The sequence below is a fragment of the Micropterus salmoides genome, unplaced genomic scaffold (assembly GCF_014851395.1).
Source record: "Micropterus salmoides isolate LMB-PRFRI ecotype aquatic unplaced genomic scaffold, ASM1485139v1 Ms_hic_scaffold_8, whole genome shotgun sequence".
NCBI classification, from domain to species: domain Eukaryota; kingdom Metazoa; phylum Chordata; class Actinopteri; order Centrarchiformes; family Centrarchidae; genus Micropterus; species Micropterus salmoides.
The window spans coordinates 6,286,870-6,302,171 of NW_024044570.1; the positions used below are offsets into that span (position 1 = coordinate 6,286,870).

The 15,302-nt window shown below is 39.7% G+C and overlaps 1 protein-coding gene across 1 annotated transcript in view; it reads left to right on the top strand.

Moving 5' to 3' along the window:
* The window catches only part of cttnbp2 (cortactin binding protein 2), a 93,155-nt gene that overhangs the window by 30,474 nt on the left and 47,379 nt on the right, over positions 1 to 15,302 (top strand). The window lies entirely within an intron of this gene.

The window sequence follows — 15,302 nt, forward strand, 5'->3', positions numbered from 1 at the left end:
TATGAAACTTCAGCACTTACTGGCTGCTGTGGTCTTTTGAAAAACAATTTGATTTCCTGACTGGAGCATCATGGTGTTGTTTTTCTGTCTATATTTGTCTTTGTTTGTGAGTGTGTGTGTGTGTGTGTGTGTGTGTGGTCAGGTGTCCAGGGTTGCTGAGCTCTGTGATTTTTAACTGATGTGTGATATCAGAGGAGCTGTTGGATACCAGCCCTTTGGCTTGTACCTCTGCCTTTTTCATCTCGTCTCCCTTGCCAAGCCGGTGTTTAAACACACATTCAGGTTCAGTGTGCGAGTGTTTACATGTACTGAGGGGTGTGTGTGTGTGTGTGTGTGTGTGACTCCTGTCTAGTACCTTTTTCATTTTGTATTTATCCACAAACTAGCCACATTGGTTTTAAACAATTACTGTGTGTATTTGCATGTTTCTGTATGTGTATCTGTGCTAGCAGGGGTTAACCGCAGCTTAAAGTTGTGTGATTATGTCAGTGTGTGCGTTTTTATTTTTACTTGCAGGATTTTTTTTTTTGCCAGCATGGGGTTAAATCAGCCGGAAATAAAGTGCTGACACACATTTAATCAGAAAAGATATAAGTGATATGCATGCGCATGACTGCACCACAAACTCAGACACACACACACACACACACACACACACACACACACACAGTAAGTAATAAACACACTTGCGGCCCTATATCAGATGTTGGTGGGGCTTTTTGTGCTTCTGCCCACAGGGACTATGAGGTTTAATCAAGCAGCAGGCCTGTGTTGGTTTACTGTGGCATTAAGGATAAAAATAGGCTGCAAGGAGCTGACACTACTGAGCAGCACAGCCACACAGCTGCAAGTCATGCTCTGTGTGTGTTTGTATGTACAATAACTAAAATGTATGTTGCTCTGAAGCGTTTGCCTCAGTATGTTTTTGTCTGAAGTTTTATTTATTGCATTTACAAACAGCATTTGCATATAGCTAAGGGATTGAAAAGTGTATGGAATCTAAATGTGGCTATGCGTGTGTTGTGTCTTTGTGTCTTTGTGGGGGGGGGGTTGTAGTGCCTGAACTGCAGCTATGCATAAAAAGACTTAAAGTCCTTATTTAACTCTTATAGTTCATAATTGCAGGTAAGATTACATATATTTTCTGTTGTAGTTGGGCTTTTATTGACAGCTTTTCTAATTGAATTTTCAATTAAGCTGTTAAATTTTACTGTCTTTTTGTATTTACTGTTACCGTCGACCTTAATAAGTAGATCTGAGTATTGTTTGAAAATATTTGATGCCAGTGCCAACGCGAACAGCTTCATGCATCAGTGTTAAAGGATTACTTAACCATTTGAGAAATACACTTATTCACTTTCATTCTGGGAGTGAGATGAGAAGATCAATATCAATTCTATGCCTGTGTGTTCAGTATGAAGCTGTAATTGGGACACATTTAGCCTAGCTTAGTGTAACGCCCAGAACAGGGCTAAACTGTATACATATACTAACAACATCTTTAATCTTCAGTAAATAACATCTCATAGTGTTTTGGACAGAACCAGGCTAGCTGTTTTCCCCTGATTCCAGTCTTGATAAGCTAAGCTAAAAGGCTTTATCTCCACACTCAAGGACAAAGTTGTTATTAATCTTCTCATCTCACTCAGACATAGCACATAATCGTATTTCCCAAAATTTTGGAGCTATTATTTTAAATATGAGCTTAGTCAAGCTATGGCACCCATTCTAGCAGACAATTAAAGACCGCTACCATAAGACAGACGCCCTTAAAAAAATTAAAATTCATTTTTATTTGTGTGAGAGAGAGATTTACGGATGGCAGGGTTAGGAAGTCTTGGGAATGTTGAATTGTGATTTTCATTGGTTACTGTGTGTATGAGGGAGAGAGAGATGTATGCTGGCCCCACTCTAGAGGATGATTGGGCAGATTTACAATTAGAAAATCCTGTAGTGTGGATTAAAATATTAAAAATCGGTTAAATCTGCCGTTATATCTGTGGTATTCCATGTTTTCAAAAATCGGTCAAGATTTGAAAATCCTCTAGTGTGCACCAGGCATTAGTGTGTGCAGAGATGAAACATCACATGAGAGTATAAAGTGGGTCTCTGTGCTCATTCACATGAGAATTACTTATCCTTAGATCGTAAGCAACTTTTTCACGCAGCAGATAACTCAGCCGCAACCTGTGAATGTATGGGTTTACTGTGTGTGTGTGTGTGTGTGTGTATACAGTATCTGGGGCTTCATCAAACTTTCATTGAGGTTATCAGCTGAGCTCATTAAACATGAGTGGATAAAGATGCCACCCCGTAGGACTCTGGGTAAAAATATCACCATGTAAGCTCTCCTTCAGCCTCTAGTCTGCATATTAACACCTTACCAGTAAATGTGAAGGATGATCTGTTGGGAAGATGCTGCGTCTCCTCCCTTTGAAAACAAATCCAATTTCTTTAGATTTGGAGTTTCACACCTTTCAACAGACCCTGTTCTTGACAAACTCCTTAAACCTCACCGATGTTTCGTGAAACTTTTACAGCCAAACACTGTTAAACCCCACAGAAGTTATTTTAAATTTTAGTGAAGAACCCCAAGTTTCAAAAGATATCAGACCAGCTGTCCAGCTGAATTTGGATGAAATGGGTCTAAAAGAAGAAAAAGAAAAAATAGTGTAAATTTGTTATAGCTCAAGTGAAAGGCTGGAACAAATTGATTAGGGCTGCAACTAATTATTATTTTCATTTAATCCGTCTATGCTTTTCTCCATTAATCACACTTGGGTTTTGTTTGTAAAGTGGCAGAAATGGTAAAAAAAACCATCCAAAACCTAAAGTTATTTGGTTTACAATGACAGAAAACAGAGAAAAGCAGTAAATCACCACATGCTAGAACCAGAGAATGTTTTGTATTTCTGCTTGAAAAATTACTGGTTTATATGTGGCAATTAATTTTCTATCTATCTGCAATGGCTTAATAATTTCAGCTCTAACACCCATCAGCTTGAGGAGATGTGGCTGCTTCTCACTTTGAAATAGAACAGTTCAATTTTATGGTTAGATTGTCACATCTTTTTAAGTGACCCACTTTCTTTGCTAAAAGAAATAAAGAACAAATGCCATTTTCCTAACTATTAAATATCACAGGTGATGCAGCAGTGCAGCAACCATCTGGTAAAATGAAATTCTCACTAACTACCATCTTTATTCTAAGTACAATAGCCAGAAAAGGGAAAACAAACATTTTTTTTTTCACAGTTCTGTCTTAGCACCTGCTAAGAAATTGTTATGAAAACACATAACTTCCACGTTGTTGGTCTCCAAAGCTGAATTACAGCTGGAAACACCAGAAGCTATCTATTCCTGTGCTGTTGTTGGGTTGGTTATATAAGAATGGCCTGGTTCCTCACTGATGTCAGAGTGATGTCAGCTGTGTGCCTCTGCTGACAGCACTGATGCCCCGGGGGCAACACAACAAACCAGCCCCCCTGCCTCAACCAACCACAGAGACTGATAAATGACTGATGGATTTTGGAATCGCTTCCACTAGTGGGGAATCAAGTTTGCAGACGTGACGCCACAAGCAGGCACTGAGGTTGTAGTTTGTACAGTACGACCACAAGTATGAAAGAAAATCAATCCTTTTTTCTTTCTTTCAGAAAAAACGTCCAACTGTTGGCTACACTTCTGTATAAGAAGATTCACATATTCCAACAAAAATCATTTGTGTCTTGAAACTGAATTTCCTAAGCTAGCCTGTTGTAGAAAGCCATACTGAGTGCTAAAACTTAGCACCTGAGACTCTGCGACACGCCCATTGCTGGGGGTCCATCAATACCATTTTTCCATTGCCATTGAGAGGATGCTCTCTTTTGACTGTATGTCAATATGGCACATACAGTTTTTTTTCCATCCTGTTTAATCTAAGGCCAGGCCAGGATTTTTTGACCACTTAAGTCAGTTTGGTGTAATAGAAAAAAGTGAGCATCATGACAAAGTAGTAGAATACAGTAAAGTAGTACTATAGGGTTAATGTGGTCTTAAACTTAAGGACATCCTGCATTTTCACATCTTGTGGTTGATTTTTATTTTTTTTAGCAATCAATTAATTTGTTGTGTAACTTGTTTATCAAGCAAATATACCACATATTCACATGTGACAGTTTCTCAAGTATCTTTAGGTTTTAGACTGTTGGTCTTGACAGAACAACCAACGTTAAGATGTCACATTGCGCTGTTCAGGATTAACATTTTACTTTTCTGACTCAAAAAAATGATTTGTTCATCAGAATATATAATCAATCCATGAATCAATCAAAAGGATAATAAAAGGCCCCACAGTTGTGTGAACACTATGTCCAGCCAGGAATTCCCAACTTTAACATTTAGGCCGCTGCCACTCGCACAAGATTAAATGAAACAGGATCTTTGTTTTGGCAAGTTTTAGGTGATAAAACGATGATGCCATTCAGGCTAGCTGACAGTTTGAACCAAGTCAACGCGTTTGGAAACTCTGAGGAGACGTAGCTGTGAGTGAACGCAGCCTGGCAGAGGAGGCGGTAATCGTCTGTTCTGCTGGTTCTCGCCTTTTCTCATCTTTCCCTTTCATCCTCCCTTTCTCTCTCCGTCGATTCATCCACCGCTCTCTCTTACAGTCTCTCCGAGCCTTTTCTTCCTGTTTCCCCCTCTGAACCTCCGTTCGTCTCTTTTATCTCAATCTAATTTACACTGTACGTCCAATACCTCCCCCCCCCGTCCATACCGTAGCTCACGCTCTGTTATCTGTTTCTCTTTGTCATTCAAACCCTTTTGCTCATAACGATCCCTCCAGCACAGTGAAATCCCTCGTGATTGCAGGTCATAGTGTCAGATGCTCTCTCTCACTCACTGCTGGGATGTAACCATCGAAACTCTGCATACATATGAAATGTATATGATCTGGCTGTGTTAAAATGTGACTGATGCCTCACAGTGCCTTGCACTGTTATGTATACACTAAAACACTGAAATACTAAAATCATATACAAAGAAAAGCTGGGGAATAACTCAATATTACCATACAAAGAGATGATATATATGGCCAGACTAACCTGCTTGTGGACCCTGGGGTTAAAATGAGCAGCTGGGCCCCTGTTGACACATGAGCACAAAGTAATGTTAGGGTTTTTTACTTTAAGATCCTTGCTGCTCATTCTTAGGCTGAGAGGTGCGATGCAAAGATACTGTGTGAGGAGAGAGACGGGTGCGTGCAGGTGTTCTAAAAACAACTACAACATAGTTATTGTACTTTGACCTGCTGATTTGGCCTGTTCACCAACACAGTCAGCAGTTGGAGTTTGCTCAGAAGATGTGGCAACTTAGGGAGGCAATTAAAATTGCAATTGGCGCCCGATTCTCGTAAATTGCGTCAAAATTTGTACTCCTTCTCAGAGTTACAACTCGAAGAAAGAGAGATGGTCATATAACTTAGAATTTGAAAGTGAATATTTTTAAAGCTTTCTTCAGTATCACTAAGTAATCCAGTGATAGTTGTCTCTGCATCCATGGGTACATTGCAAACTGCTAGAACGTCTAATTCAGCATACTTTTGTTGGCGCCAATTTTGCAAAAATGTAAACGGCTAAAAAAATAGGGCTCAAGTTGTAGCACACAGCCAGCCTGAATATGGAAGTTTCCAATGTTCTTATCAATAATTACACTGTTTTTTCTTTTCTTGTATGTATATATATTTTTTGAACTTCGAAGCAAATAATCGAAGCTTTGATGGCGCCGCGGGGTGGAGGGTTACCGGTTTGCGTTACACCAGCTGTAAGCAGGCTGTAATTTCACGAGATATAGCTATGTATTTCATAGATTAAAGCACAACAACAGAAGGAAGAAAAAGTTCTGGCAATGACATGAGTGAGAAACCTGACGGGGGAGAGATAACGAACGGCGGTCACGACTGTGTATGCGTGTTTGGAAGAGAGAGATCCTTTTGTTTCTTTATTTATATGTAGGCTAGATAATTATATTGGAGTTAGATAAAAGAGGAATATTTATTTCACGGTCGACGTGATCGGAAATTGAGCCAGGGAGGAACGAGGCAGACTGGAAGATGCTGCAGAACCAGGTTGGTGCAGTGCAGAGCAGGAGGGAACCGTAGCTGAGAGTCCAGAGGGTGAGAGGCTGAGTTGAGCAGGTCCACAACAGATCACAGGAATATATTAACCGGGCGGGGGTCCAGAGAGAGCAGACGGGATGAGCACAGTTTCCGGTAGCGGAAAGTAACAACAAAAATTTGCTTTTAACTTTTTTTTTATAGCCTACTAAATGTTCTTAAACCCCATAACTGCAACACTGCCATTGTCATCACTCAGTTTAAAGTGCTAACAGGGCTGAGGGCTTCTTTTTGTTTTCCCTTTGATGTGAACTGGAGCGTTAAGTTCACTGCTGTGGACGGAGGTCAGCCGTGCGGGGGGAAAAAATCAATATTCGAATACCAAAATTGAATGAATATTCGATGGAATATTCGAATATTAAGGTCCAGCCCTAATGTATATTACTTTTTAGCAACAATTCAAAATACTTTACAGTTAGACAACCTGAACTGTCGGATGGACAAAACAAGCATTTTACAAATGGCACTTTGAGCTCCTGGAAATTACGATGGCAGTTTTTCACAATTTCTGACACTTAAAAGGTCAGGTCTTCATATGAAAGCTCCAACACTCCCGTGTTTGTCTGGAGGTTTTTCTGTGTTTGTTAATTGCTGTGACTTTTGTCGAGGAGACTTGCGGTTGTAGCTGATGACCTCTTTTATTTATTTATTTTTTTCAAGATCTTTATTGAGTTTTAAACAAGTTAAAGTAGCCTACAGAGTGGACCTTTTTTTTAGCTTCAGCTCTTAGGATTGACAAGGTGTCACCTACAGTTCTTAAGTGTCTGAAGATTGTTTTATGTTCAACAGTTTATTGTGTTTAAATGTCGTTTTCAAATACAGCTCAATGATAATTTAGAAGGATGCGCGTTGAAGCGAACATGCGTTAATTGGTGTGTGTACGTGTGTGAATGACAGATGGCCTCCGGATTGCTGCCAACATCCCCAGGGTCATTGCATCCCGAGGGACTATCCACCCCTTGCTGGCATACAGAGAGAGAGAGAGAGTCCGCCAATGTTTTGGAGGCTTCCATATCTCCAGAGACCACAAATTGATCCAAAAAGATCACCCCTCCACATCCTCAGCCAATCTGGAGTCCTAATTCTCTTCTTGCTCAATGCTGTTTGTTAGCTTGTCACTGATCTGACCTAGAAAATCTAATCAAGATTGGTTCAATGAGGAGGCACCTCAGGAGTGCAACAGAAATCAGGTCAGTTATCATGCAGAGAAGCTGCAGAGTTCTTGATGCTTGTAGGTGTAATTTCTCACATTTGTACTCCGAAATTTCTTGGTCGTAATAGCACACATTTGTGTTTGTGAAAAGGTGAAAGAAGGCTCAAGGCAAAGTGGAAGTCTGTAAATTCAGCAAAAATAGAGGGAACACTGAATTTTCCCCTGTATATGTTAGACTAAGCAGATTATGCACTTTCTCTGTTGGGGATTTTCAACTGCAAGGTCTGATGCAATGCACAGTGGATCACAGATCATTGTTATGAGCATCTGTTTGACTCTGCTGGATTTTGCGTACATTTTGTATACATTTTTATGTAAATTAATATTTCATTGAAATACTGATTTCCATATCGCCCAGCTCTAATCTGCACAGTTTGGGGGATGTGGTGGAAATTCACTCACAGATTCTGTAGGAATTTTTAGTTTCAGTTTTCTTTGTTGATGCCACTGATACAAAAATGTTCATTCACGTCTCAGACTTTTGATTCTAAATGATTGCTTTCCAGATCATATTAAGACCACAACAAAGTAACTTTACTTCTGTGGTCTTTAAACTGTCTTTTATTCTCAGTTTCAAACAAATGTATAACATCAATCCTTTCTCATTAAGTCCACTTTCTACCTTAAATTGTATACATGAACTAAGGAAATTAACACAAACACAAATTGTACTTGCAATACAACGTTACTTTTAGGCTTAACAGGTTTACATGGTTTAATTTTCATTAAAAAAACATTTTTTTGTCATACTGCACATTGCTGCAGCTCCTCTTTTCACCCTGTGAGTTGAAGGCTTCGTTTTAGCTATGGAGTGATACATCTTGTCTCTAAATGATCTTTGTTGGGAGTTGCACATGCGCAGTTCCTAGTTAAGGACTACTTGCCAATCAGAAGCAGAGAAAGGTGGCTCAGCGAAAAGACGGTAAACAGCTTCCATTCAACTCCCTTTGTGCTGGACTTTGGGCTTTTTCATTTTGTAAACCTAGTACATGCACAAAAAAGATATATAACTCAATAAAGGAGAGGGGAAAAAGCCTAAATCCATAATACCACCTCTTTAAGCAAAAAAACAATGTATTTCTGTAAAATCACACGTGACCCTTCTATCCCACAATATCTATATTATTCATAATTTTGAGTATATTTGGCCGTCTACGTTATGGAAAAATAAATAAAAACAACTCTAGTAAAAAATCTCTCGCAAAGCAAATTATAAGGAATAACCTGAAAAACAGCACTTGAACAGTTTAAATGCCAAGTGTCCTTGAGCAAGGCGCTGAGCCAATGCTGCCGCACACGCATCAGTCACAAGACATTACAAAAAGGGACAAATGTAAGAGTGGCTTCTGCTTGAAGGCAGAGGTTGGACTGAACAGGATGTAGTTGACAGCCTCGTCACACTGACCCGACCCTGTGTGGCTGAAACAAGAACCCGCAGAGGGAAAGGTTGATATATTGATGGGACATTCCTCCCGGCAAGCGCAGCCGTAACCGGCAGCACAGCGACTGACAGAAAGTGTTGATTATGATCCCCACGGCAGGAGACTGGCACCACTTATGAAAAACACTTGGTTATAGTAGCTGTGATTCTGCACCTCAAGGCTCTTTGCTTATTCCATAAGTTTCCAACATAATCTGTGGTGCTCCCTTCATGGGAGGTTGTTTCATCGCACTGCTGGACTGCTGCTGCCTGCACTGTTGGATGATTGCACACACAATATTTAATCTAATGTAATGACAAAATTAAGTCAATACTCAAAATGTATGTTTGTTTGTTTTTTTTAAATGCGTTAAAATGTTTCCAGTACAGTTGCTGGAGGTCATCATGCTGAAATTTTTATTATTATTATTTATTTTTTTGTTCAAGTTTACAGAACAGAAAAGCGTTGTTGGTACCGTATGCGTCATTTTGTGCTTATTTTACTTTCTGTCTCTTTTGATATTGTCACAATAACACAAGTTAGAATTGCATTCCAGCGTTATTACATTAGTCTGCATCCAGCAACAGAACAATATTTTCACAGGCACCAGTCTCACAGGGGTCTTGATGTCTTTTGTGTATTTATAATGGCTTTTTGGTTGCTGTTTTGAGGATTAACCAAGGCTGCAACTAATAAATATTTTTGCATTATCATATCTATTTTTTTTAAAGTAATTTAATTGCTTTTGTAATGTTAAACTGCAGTCCAAAACTCCAAAAATATGTAGTTTACAAGGATATAAAACTTCTTTTTTTTTTTCTTTTTTTTTGCTTAAAAGTTATTGAAATTGCTGTCAATTTTCTGGCAATGTACTAATTCTTAAATCAGTGAATCATACTGGTTATAACATAGCTGTAAAGCTAAATGTCCAGCTGCCTTTGTCAGTGAAGTCAAAGGCAACTGGACTAGATATACCATGACCTGGATGACGCATCACCATGTGCACTTTAATGACATTTACAACCAATGTCACCAAGAGTTCTGTACATTTGACTCATTGGGGGGAAAAAAGAACTGCTGTGATGAACAGCCGTCTGGCAGAGAGAAGCAGGGAACTGATGTCAAGGTGTGATTCATTCGTTTGGAACAGGACACCTATTAGACTGAGTGGATCTCAAATTACGACTTGTCTTTATGCTTCCCACGGGACATCAGGAGGGACATTTTTGAATACAACATTAAGCAGGAGTTTCTTCTTCTTGTCTAATTTCTTAATTATTTTGGCTTTCATTATTTTAAGCATAGCCAGCTGATTGTGAACACTTTTTTGGCAGTTTACCACTCATGATCAATCAAGATGTCGGCTATTGAAAGAGGAGAGTCTTTCTCATTCACTCTGCCTCTCCTGGGGGTTTACTGTCCCGTGTTTCGAGGTTTTCCCAAATTCTTCAGCTCTTTCTGAAACCCTCTGCTGTATGATACTGAACTGAGCTGCATCTTGAGCATCACACACTTCAATCAAGCACCCTCCAGCACATCCTTCTCTTGCGATCTAATGTTTGCTTGTGTATTTTTCCGGACATCAACGGCTCCTCTGTTTGACCTGATTATTTTTGCATCAGCTGGATTGGCAGATGGCCACTGACTTGACATTCACACAATCATGAAAGGAGTTAAATGAGACACTTGAATACATGCTGCTCTTTTCTCCGCCATGTAAAGTTTGGAGTACCCCTCTGCTTTTTTATGCTGAGGGCCTGTCTGTGCCCCAGTTGCTAGGTTTTTTTCTGCTTCACTGCTCTTGTCTGTCTCTCTTTATTTTTTTTTCCTTTTATTTTTTTCTTTGTTGTATACTGTCCTTTCTGGCAGCATTTCTCAGCCTCTTGTCTGTCTTTCACTTTCTTCCATCTCCTCCTACGGTGATCCATCTCTGTCTCTCTAAGGCAAACTCCCATTTTTTTCTGGCTGTGTTCCCTGAACCCTCTCACCCACTGAGTGCAGCATGCCTGTAAAGGTTGATGCTAATAATACTGAGCCCTCAACACTGCTGCACTTGTAAATACTATAGTTTTGCTATTGCCTATCTTGTTAATACACTACTCCCACCAAACCACTAGATAAACATCTTATTTAAACTTTATTAATAGTGATTGCTGGGAGGCCTCAGTTGGCTGCGGTTCACACTGTAAAACTGAAACGTGGACATGTTGAACTTAAATCCCCTCACTTATAAATCTGAGTTTACCTGCCTTTCTGCCTAACTGAACCATCAGAAATATCTGAGCTATAGAAATCTAACATCTTGGCGTTGGGGTATCCTTTAAGTGCAGCTATCTCTAAATCAGTCTAAGTGATGCACAGTTTGAAGGGCAAACCACGGGCTGCAGGCCATTCTGTCATTTCATATGACACTTGTAGCTTATATCGAACGCTTAGTACAGACAGATGTAGTAGTCAAGATGCTGGTTTCCAGATGTGGTGATCCAAAATGTGAATGAATGTGATATTCATCAATGGTGATTTGAGCATTCAATCCTAACCTTGAAAACAGTAGTTTGCCAACATAACTAAAGGACGATTTGTCCAGTCCCCCCCCCCAGAGTTGTTATGGAAACGTCCTGACTATCTCAAGCATCAGTGAATGGATTTATTCACTGATGAAGATTGTGAGAATTTTTTTTTTTTTTGAGATTTTGTCTTAATAAAATTATAAGTGATTGACGGTGTTTAGGATTATATGGCTCCTTTTGTCTTTATCTGATCTTAGGCACACGTCAACTTTTCAGAATGATTGCAACAAAAGAGTTCTAGAGGAAATGTTTTCTTTTGGAAGCTTGAGTAGAAAAACATCAGTATCACCCTACAAAAGCTATACTGCAAGCTCTCCTGAATAATGTGGCTTTCCCCTGACGAGCAGCTGATCTATGGGATCGGTAGAGCCTCAGGGAAGCTTAGCGTTCGACAGCTGATGAGATCTCAAAGATTTCGCTCTAACCCAGACTCTGTAATAAGGTGACCCATGACCCTGAGCCTCACTACCAGGAAATGCTGACAAAGCTTTCCATAGCTCCATACAAAGAGAAACTTGCCATGCTGAATTTGGGGAAAGAATAACTTGTAAATGTATGAGAAATTGTTGCTTTAATATTGGTGAAGTTTATTTTAGTGTCAGCGAGAATAAAAGTTAAACTCTGGGTTGCATTCCTCCTTTCAAATTTGAATATCTTTACAAAAGAAAAACTCAACAATTAAAAGTATGCAGCATGAAAACTAAATATCATTGCTGGTGTATTAGACCACTCTTTTGAAATCTAAACAAAGACACTGACTTGTTTCTGAAGACAGCGAAAAAGTAGATAACATAATTCGATACGCTTTAAAAACTTGCATCTCTGAGTTAAAAGTACATTTTTCTGTTCTACATTGGATTGATTTGGCACAGTGAAACACTAAATTGATAAAATAAACAATAATAAAATACAAGGCTAATAATCAGAGAGAATAACTTTAAAGATGTAACACCTCCGGGAAAAAATGGGAAAAAAAGCTGGAGCAGACAAGGATGAAGTTGAGTTAAGACCTGTAGAAAATGTCTTTTTCTTCTCTATGACTTACTCACTCAGGAATACACTTAAAACAGCCAAACACCTTAAATCTGATGAGTTTGAAGATGTGGGAGTGAAGAGCAGCAGCTGGCTGACTGAGAGCTGTAATGGTCTCTGCTGCTATGTAAATATTTACAGGAAGATCCTGGGAGGTGAGGGGCAGTTTAAAGATGGCCTTGTGTCGCCCCCCGATTATTTACTTTTACAGAGGATTCCCTTCAGATGGTTGACGGTGCCTTCTGTGTATGTCAGCTTCAGAGTTGAGTCATCTGTCTGTTGGGTTCAGAGCTGAAACTATTTTAATAATCGAACAATTGTTAGTCAGTTTTCCCAGCAAAAACCACAACCTCCATGCATCCAGCTTCTCAGTTGAGAGGATTATGGGGTTTTCTTTGTTTTACTTGATACTTAATCAATAATTTCAGGGTTTTGAAAGACAAAACAAGTTATTTGAAGACATCGACTTAGGCTTTAGTAAACTGTAGCCGGCACTTTTCAGTACTCTTCGCATTTTATAGGCCAAATGATTAATTGATGTAGCAATCTGTCGGTTATTTGCCGCGCTAGTTGGGTTCTTCGTGTTTCTAATTAGTGCCGGTAACAACTGCTGGTTCAGTTTAAAACGTTTCTAAAGTGATTAATGATTGACTGTGAGCAGAAGTGCGGGGACAAGGCCAATATAAACACACCACAGAGAAAGGTGTGTGTGTGTGTGTGTGTGTGTGTTTATTAGATATATTTGGATATACATTTCAGCTTTCAATTTAATTGCTGTCTTTCCAATCTTTCCACAACTTCACATCTTCAGAATAACTTTCTCCATTGTTTGTCTCTGTCACACACGCACACCTTTCTTCTGTGGTGTGTTTATCTTGGCCTGCTCACAGAAGGCCATCAGTATCGTGAGCTGCCCTCTGTCTTCTTGGGATTCACCATCAATCCTCCGTACTCTTTATGTGTGTGTGTGTGTGTGTGTCGTTTGACTCTCCAAACTCCATCTCCTTCTTTGGCAAAGCATCTTGCAACACCTTCTCGCCGTTCGTTCCTCTTTATCCCTGCTGTCTGTTCTTCAGTCTCTCACACTCATGGCTCTTTGTCTTTTTCTCGCCTCCACATTTCATTTAAATGTCTCTCGCCCGGTTATTAAATATTCCTCCTTCACCAACCTTCTGCTGCTGATGGATATGAATCATAAGTATTTTAATGAAAATCTTCTAAAACTGTTTCATCCATGCCTGCAGTTGACATTGTGAAAGAGAACGCTGCTTAAAGATCAAATACGTGTTTGGCCTTGACAAGTGACTCGACTGAAAGATTTTATAGATTTTAAAAATTAGCTAAACCAGCTCTGATGGTTTTTGTTATTGATTTACCTTTTTATATTAGTACTTCATCTCCATTTTAAATGTATGGGAAGTGATCCTGATTTATTACCCTCACAGGATGTTTCAGAGAGTTATAACTCTCTTACCACCACGTATGGTCAGAGACTTTGGTGTCTTTGCAGCTGCTGTACTGCAGCCAAGTGGGTTTTGGTTGGGTATTATTTGACAGTTGGATTATTGCGAGTGGTCATCTGGTTGTGGTCAGAATGATTAAGAGCAGGTTTGATGAGGCTAATGTGACCGAAGTGTGCTCAGGGCCAGCTTATGCTTGGAGCAGCAGTAGTAGGATAACGCAGGACTTTACAGTGGCTTTATCCTATTTACTAATCACAGGATCTGATGAAATGATCCCTCCGGCTGTTTAGGGTGAGCACCTATCTAGAAACCTGGCTGGGACATTGGAAAATTTGGGAGGTGGACAGGCAGTGAAAATGTTAAAACTAACTTGGGGTACCTTCCAACTGAAGGTCAAAATAATTCACATCTTTCACCACCAACCTTTATCTACAGTTGCTTTACTGTAAGTAAATTGTACATAACAAATAGTTGGGTAGTGAATAAATACAAAGGAGAATAATTAAAACATACTGTACATACAAACCTGATTCTAGACCAGAGTACATCCAATGCGTCTACGGTTATCTTTGTCACATTTTAATTTTAGTGGTGTCGCACCTGCTGAATGTCGCCACATGGGAATGATTCAAAGTTTCACTCGCATGTAAACATTCAATCATCTAAGGAACAGGAGGAAAGGTTTGCATGAGTAATGATGCCACTGCTTTGTGTGCAGCCAGTGTATGTCACTGTCACAGAGCTGTTTTATATCTGCTTTAAGTTTAATGGTGCAGTGGGAATGTATAAAATCTAACCTAAAAGGCTCTAAACAATGGTAGTTATTCCAAAAGGCATATGAATACACAAGAAAGTTTGGATTAAGTTTTATTTTCCACCACAAAAAGGTCTGTGCAGATTTGTCTGATATTTGGTAAGCGCATTGATCTCTGACAGATGATACATTTAGTGTTGCTGTTTTCTTTGTTTTTTGGCCCGAAGCATTATTAACATTTAACGTTGCCCTCATATGCTGTTTGGAAAGCTTTTCATCTTGGGCTTCCGATTCATCTGCTGAACATCATTTTATTTACATTCTCTTGGAAGTCGAAGCTAGAAGATGAATGATAAACATTAGAGAAGGCAGCTGTGCTGTTGAAGAATTTCTCAGCCACAGTGAAGTTTTGCAGTCAGTCGAGGATCATGTAGTTAAATTATCCACAAAAGGTGCTAAGTTGAGTCCTAGTATGAAAACTGCAATACCTGGTCTGGTCTGTGATACCCAGATCGACATTTTCCCATAATCATGCTTCTCACCAGCTCAGAGAACTTAATCTACCATCTCCGTCTGTCTGTGTAACCTGAGAGCAGCCGGGCCTGCTGCAGTGTTGAGTGGTTGTGGAGTCAGGCAGGCGGGCACACAGGGGTGTGTGTGGTGGGGGGTTCAGGGTCCACGGCCTGATGGAC